This window comes from Anas platyrhynchos, chromosome 29 (assembly GCF_047663525.1).
Source record: "Anas platyrhynchos isolate ZD024472 breed Pekin duck chromosome 29, IASCAAS_PekinDuck_T2T, whole genome shotgun sequence".
Lineage (NCBI taxonomy): Eukaryota > Metazoa > Chordata > Aves > Anseriformes > Anatidae > Anas > Anas platyrhynchos.
The window spans coordinates 5,771,189-5,778,491 of record NC_092615.1 but is presented as its reverse complement, the minus strand read 5'-3'; the positions used below and the strand labels follow the sequence as shown (position 1 = coordinate 5,778,491).

Here is a 7,303-nt window from a genome sequence, read left to right as displayed (position 1 = left end):
AGCTGTATGGTGGACATTTTGTCCAGTAGGATCCTATGGGAAACCGTGTCAAAAGCCTTGCTGAAGTCCAAAAAAATCACATCAGCTGGTTTCCCTTGGTCCACCATACGGGTGATCTTATCATAAAAGGAAATCAGGTTAGTTAGGCAGGACCTACCCTTCACAAACCCATGCTGGCTGGGACCAATGACTGCTTTGTCCCCCAGGTGCGCCTCAATACGTTCGAGAACCATCTTCTCCATGATTTTACCAGGCACTGACATGAGACTGACAGGCCTGTAATTGCTAGGGTCTTCTTTCTGACCCTTCTTGAGAATCGGCACAACATTTGCCAGCTTCCAGTCTACCGGGACCTCTCCAAATTCCCAGGATCGTTGAAAAATAATTGAGAGAGGTTCTGCGATGACATCCGCCAGCTCTTTCAGCACCCGGGGATGAATCCCATCCGGACCCATGGACTTGTAGGGATCCAGGTGGAGTAGCAAATCCCGCACACGTTCAGGGTCAGTTGGGAGTTTGTCATCCCCACCGTCCCGGTCCTCAAGCTCAGGGCACCCTGGGTCCCGAAGCCCATCATCAGCATTGAAGACAGAGGCAAAGAAGGCGTTAAGCGTCTCTGCTTTGCCTATGTCATTGTCTGTGAGGAGACCTTCCCTAAAGGAAACCTTCTCTAAAGGAGACCTTCCCTAAATCTTAAATGAAAGTCTTCAATAGCTAATTGCAAAGGGTGCCCTGCTTTGTTTCCTGTTTTAGAGGAAGCAGGAAGCTACTGCATAAATGTTGGTTCAGGGTTGTTTATCACAGCAAGGCATTTTTCACAGGCAATGTGCATTTCTGAACTGTTTTGCACATTCAGGATGCAAAGCACAGCAAACCAAAGGACAGCAGATAATTAAAGGGCACTTTTCTTATTGACCCTGGCTGGAATCAGATCTGTAGTATGCCTTTGAGTGGTTTTAGGGAGGCTCTGAAGCTGCAGTTCTCTGTTCAGCCACCATCTAGGGTGGTTTCTGCAGCCCTTGCAGTGGCTGTTCCACACCTGCATGGGTGTAAAGTTCACTTCTCAAGCCCATAAATTTAAATAGCTCAGGAGACAGCTGGAGTCTAATCCAAAGCAGTAGGACAGTGTGAAATAGCTTCCTGGAGTGCCTTCCTGCTATGCTGGATGTAGATCTGAGGTATTCTGCACAGGGCAGGCTGCCGGCAGCAAACGGGATCCCACATCCTGGAGGATCCAGGGGTTGTCTGTACATGTAGGTCTCTGCTCAGATGGCGAATGTTCCTTTCTGCTACTGCCACACAGGACACTGGGCACCAGAGGGGCTTGTGCCTCTCTGCACCCTTGGAAGCCTCCTTTGCTGGTCACTGGCATCTAGAGCCAAGAGAAGGTTGTGCTGCCTGGATGAAATTTTGGGAGGGGATGTTATGGGGTGGCTGGGAGAATATAGTTTGCTCCCTGTAGTTGTCATCACGTCCCTTTGGTCCATTTGTCCCTGGGTCTCCAAGCAAGCAAAGTGCTAGGATCAGCTGGGGCCAGCCTGAGAAAAGGAGAATGCTAATGTAAAACCCATCAGCTGCACTGAGGCACATGAATACCTTTCTCTGTCCCCTCCAGGCTGGATTAACAGGTCTTTTCTTTTTATTCTTGTAGGAAAATGTTACTCCCCCTGCATTTGTTTCAGAGCTGAGTCCTGGTTCAGACATGTTCCCTGTGGGAACTATGGTGGGAAAGAGCCATGAAACGTCAGACATTAGATGTTCAATGTGCATGGATTGAGGATATCACTCCCTGGGGGCTGCAAAGAGACACGTGAGCAGAGAAATGCAGGTGTAACAAGCCAAAGGCCCTCTTCAGACCCTAAGCCCCAGAGTGCTTGGTGTGCCCTAGCATGTGGGGCTGGTTCCTGCCTCACTCAGACCTGTTCCTGCCAGGAGATCTCAAGGCCCCAGGGGAGTCCCTGCCAAGAATCCCAGCCTTGACTGTGAATTTTGAGTGCTTTGAGGGGTGAGGCAGTGTTTGCATTTCAGGGAAGCGGGATCTGTGTCGAGATGGGGTTTCCAGACACATCTCTGAGGTAGCTGGGTATCACCAGAAACAGTCTCTTTCAATAGCACTGCTGTGCGTTCACTTAGCTGATGTGTTTATCCATTGATCTTCCAGATCAATGGCCTCCCAGAGGCCTTTTCACTTAACATTTTAAAGGACCTTGTGATGTGTAGCCTGAAACTGATGGGTTTGGGGGGAATTAACCTGTTGTCCAATCCCTTAACTGGACTGTGACCTCGAGAACAGCCTGGAAAATTGGACATGAGCTTGCAGCACACATTTGCAGCCCAGAAAGCCAGTGGTACCCTGGGCTGCATCAAAAGCAGCATGGGCAGCAGGGCAAAGGAGATAATTCTCCCCCTCTACTCTTCCCTCATGAGACCCCACTTGCAGTGCTGTGTTCAACTCTGGGCTACCCTAAACAAGAAAGAAATGGACCTGTTCGAGCAGGTCCAGAGGATAGCCACAAAGATGACTGAAAGGCTGGAGCACCTCTCCTACAACTCTCATACAAAGAAGGGCTGGGAGAGTTAGGGATGTGAGAAGTGAAGGCTCCAGGGAGACATTATTGCAGTGTTTCGATAATTAAAGGGGGCCTATAAGAAAGATGGAGAGAGAGTTTTTAAAAGGGCATATAGTGACAGGACAAGGGGTAATTGTTTTAAACTGAAAGAGGGTAGATCTGGATTAGAGATAAGGAAGAAATTATTCACTATAAGGGTGGCAAGACCCTGGCCCTGGCTGCCCAGAGGAGCTGTGGGTGCCCCATCCCTGCCAGTGCCCAAGCCCAGGCTGGATGGGGCTGGGGGCAGCCTGGGCTGGCAGGAGGGATCATGCCCATGGCAGGGGGTGGAACCAGATGAGCTTTAAGTTCCTTTCAACCCAAACCATGATATGATTCTAATTTAGAATTTTTACATAAAGCAAGGCTGGACCTGCTGAGAATCCTGCATGGATTCACTAATAAGAAGAACAAAAATAAACATAAGGCAAGTTGATTCTTTATTGCTGCTGTTGGATAAGGTTTAGCTTGGAAGACTTTTTAACCTTAAAACAGAGATCTTCAGATCTGGGCTAAATTATGCTTCCATGGGCTGTCATTATAACATAAAAAGAGCGGGTTAGTTTAAAATTTTTGAACAATTGCCCAGATTAAGTTTGTTAAAGAATAAACCTCTGTGAGTGTTCCTGGATGCACAGAAGAAACCAGGACTAGAATGTTCTGATTTATGAGTGGTGCTGGGGATGCCCAGGAATGAGCAAGCCCTTGGGCAGCCTATACAGAAGAGCAGGAGGCTTAAAAGACCTGCTAAAATGTTTTGCAATCTGAGGATCTTGCTGCTGTACCAATTTATCTCTGATTATCAGAAACACCACAAATTCCTTCCTGATGACATGCAAGTGAGTGTGTTACTGGAAGAGCCAGCTGATGAATTCAGGTGGGAAGAATACAGAAGAAGGCCCCTTGTTTTTGAAGGAGGGTTTGTGTTCCTTTGGTTGCAGATGTAACTCATGGAGGTTTCCACAGCCTGCAGAGCTCATGATGCTGTTTTGTGCTACTGGATATATGGCCACTCAGACAGAAGGCATTTTATAGAGGTTAAATAGCATCCTTGTCTGATTGGTGATGCATTTTGCAAAATAGCCATATCCTCTGGACAGGAACAGAAAAACCCCAAACCAGTCCCAAACGACAGCCCTGTAAGCAGCACATCGTGAAGACAATGCTATTTATAACTCTTCATTCTTTGACAGTTTCAATAAAATAAAATAAAATAAAATAAAATAAAATAAAATAAATCCTGCACTGTCTTGTTCTCCAAGTTACCCAAATTTTTATCCAACAGTAAAACTTCACTCTTTCTGAGTGAGGTTCAGGACCTGAACCTGCATAGCCCATACCCAGCAGCAGTGGATGCCAGCAGGAGAAGCACCTCGGTCATGTTTTGGGAGTGCAAACAGCAGCACAGGCTGTGCAGAATCAGGCTTGGGCTGGTGCTGGGACCTCACTCTGCTCCCACTGACGTCAGGCAGGAACGCCCGGGGAGCTGGAGCTGAGTTAGAAACACCCTTGCTGGTGTGAATTAGGTTACAGCATGATCCCAGGAGAAAGAGGGAATTCATTAAACCACCACCACATGTGGAGTGAGGTTATAATTGATTTTAAGTGAGTGCAGCTGACAAGCTGAAAATATATTTTGCCCTCCAAAGAGTTTTTATTCTTTCAGCTCTGCCTTGCTGCAGCCTTCCAATACCACAGATGTACTTATAGGCAATGGTTTGATATTGGTATGAGCTTTTCCCAGTAGCGATACAGAGCAGACCGAAGCACTATCAATTATAGTAAGCTATTTAAAGAAGGATGCTGCTTTTCTATTGCTCTGCTCTTTGCGCCTGTTCCCACTCCCACTCTGTGGGAGGTAAGTGGCATTTTCCAGCTTTTGCATTAAACATTTCTTTTCTTTTTAGTTTTGTGTTGCTTCACTGTTGGATTATTTAGGAGTAGCCTAATGAAAAACCACGCCAGCTCCAAGCAAGCAACATAAATTCAATTCCAGGACCTGCAGGATTGCCCTTTGGAGATGCTCTTCAGATGCAGATATATAGGCACGTCCTAAAGTTTAACATCAGATTGCTGAATGTGCATGTCCTTGGCCAGTTTGGGTGATGTGTTTTAGCATAACCCAGCTCTGATCTTAGGAAAGCCACAGTGGTTACCCTTGCTCAACTGCCACTGAGGAGCCCAACTTGCTCTGATTATGTTCTTGGATCTCTGAGCCCAATCAGCTCTTTTTTTGCTTTAGCTTTGATCCCAGCAAAGCAAGGTGGCACAACTACATCAAAACTTTAAATCTGGATGATGGTGCCAAATCTCCCTCTTCTCTGTGCTCCAGGTACCATCACATAGGTCCTTTCTTATGGGAGAGTCCAGCTAGGAGCAGGAGGCCCTTCCTGTGGCATCCCAGAGAATCCACACTGGCTTCTCTCTCCCACCACTTCCACCCGAACTGCTAGGGAGAGAGGATCTTCCTTCCCAGGATGAAAAACATATTTTTGTGGCCACTGCAGTATTTTTTGTTGTTGCTGTTGTTTTTAAGGGTTGTGAAATACTCCCACTGAAACCTACTTGTGTGTGTTTGGTGGAAGACACGCTAAAAAGTCAAGCCAGCCAAACCCATTACAATGCCCCTCCTCCTGTGACTGCCTCAGCCTCTCTGATGGTGGGGAGAATTTTCAGGTGGGATGGGTTCCCCTTGCTGTGATTTAGGGCTCATCTCCCTGTGAAGCTCTTGCTGAGCCAAGCAGGGTGCAGATCCTGCATTCTCTTTGTTATTCTGCAAAACAGCTGCTTATTTCTGCTTAATCCCTTTCCAAACAGATATGCCTAAATCAGAAAAGTTTGGTGTTATGCCAGCCCATGCAAGAAGCTGTCCTGAATTATATCTTCAAGCAAATGGACTCTTGTGGGGCTTTAAAATGCTGAACACCTTCTTGGCAGAGTCTCATTGAATAAAAGTGAGTAAAAAATTGGCCCAGCCTATAGAGGAAGGGGGATCTTGGCCCAGCTTTCTCCTAACAGTGCTGCAGCAGTGCCGTGGCAAAGGGCATGCAGCTCTACTGAAGGAGGGAAGAAGAAAAAGTGTCCTCAATATTTAGACTGATGAAGTAAGAGGTGTTTTTCTGAAGAGGACAGCCCCACATAGTATTTCTGTGCACTGGGCAATTGCACGTGTTTCCACTGCTGGTTGAGGTGTCTAGTGCCAAGATCCAGCCTGGGTTCTCTTATAGGGCCAATGTCCCCTGGCAGTCAGGACAGCTTGTTTGCCCAGAAGTCGCAGGGAGGCTGGGAGAGATAAACACCTATGCAACCGATGCTGCCTGCATAAGCAGGGACCCACTGTGTTGGGACTGCTGGAGGCTCAGCCAGGTCTAAGTCCTCAGCTGCAAGGACCATAGTGGAGCATTAGGAGGGGTCACAGCTCCATGGGGGACATCAGAGACATCTCTCCAGCTTGGGGTTAAAGCTTTGATGTTGCCTTGGCCATGTGAAAGCAAGGCCAAACCTGGCTTGACTCAGTTCCTAGATGGGTGACTATTTGAAACAGCCACCCAGGTACTATGTTATCCTTGTGGAGAACATCAGTCTGTAGCAATTTGGATCCACAGCTGCAGATACAGTTGAAACTTTAAAGAGTCTGTCAGTAAGGTGACACTTTAAATAATTTTTTTTTTTCCTTTCCTCCCTCCCTTCCTGTCTTCCTTTCTTTCACAGGTCAAGAACCTCATGAATTTCCCTCAATAAAACAAATGTACAACAAAATCAGAGCTTTGGGTTACCTCATTGAAGCAGAGTTGTTGAAGGCTGACCATGAGCTGTGGTAGAGCAACCAGCATGCAAATGGCTCTGCTGCAGAGCAGGATCCCCACAAGGCAGCATGGCCTGTTGGAGCTGATGGAGGAGAACTCCTCAACATGTCAGTACTGGTTTGGGTGGCTGCCAGGGCAGGGCTGGGAGAAGGAGGGCTGGTGAACCACAGGTGTCATGGATAGGATTGCAGATGTCAGGTCTGGGGAGAAGTGTACACATGTGCAACAACCAGCAGATTCATGTGCATGCATGCATTTGTACCAGAGTGGGTACCCTGTCTCCAACCTTGTATATACACACTCCTTGAACACAAGAGTGAATGCACACTTGCCTGTACACACTCAGCAACCCCTCCAGGCACAAGAACCCTGCTCATCCGTGTCTGGTCCCAGTTGCATTTTTCCACCTTCCCCTTTGCACAGTCTCACAGACATGTCTATGTCTGTTAGCTGGGCTGGGAATCCATAGTCCAATTGCAGTCCTGTCAAGCCTTTGCCTCTGGAGGGTCCTGGAGGGAAAAGTTTGGAGGAAATAAGACTGGAAGGCCTTTCTGGCAGTGAGGGCTAAGTGCTGGCAGCAGGAGAGAAAACATGGAAGGAAGTGAGTCTCTGATAGGGAAGTAAGTCTCTGCTTACTTCCAGCAGTACTGAAATATCAGGAGGATACCTGTGTCAGCTGTAGACATGGCACCATGCCCTGCTGCCCTGACCCTACTGATTTCCTCCAAAATGGCCCTCCTAGCTGCTGGAGTTTTACAGTCCCCCAACCTTTCCCAAGGGAAAACAACCATGTGCAGACATTTTCTGGCCATCTCTTGTACTTCCAGGAGGGATGTCTTTGCCTGGCAAGTGTTTGACATCATGCAGAGGGGATGCTTGTATGTCCAG

The 7,303-nt window shown here is 47.6% G+C and overlaps 1 long non-coding RNA gene across 1 annotated transcript; it reads left to right on the top strand.

Moving 5' to 3' along the window:
- Positions 1-4,125: 4,125 nt before the first annotated feature.
- On the top strand, positions 4,126-6,937 carry LOC119714240 (uncharacterized). The gene is made up of 3 exons (XR_005261329.2): positions 4,126-4,467; positions 5,427-5,563; positions 6,321-6,937. It is a non-coding gene; the product is annotated as an uncharacterized lncRNA (long non-coding RNA).
- The last annotated feature ends 366 nt before the right edge of the window (positions 6,938-7,303 follow it).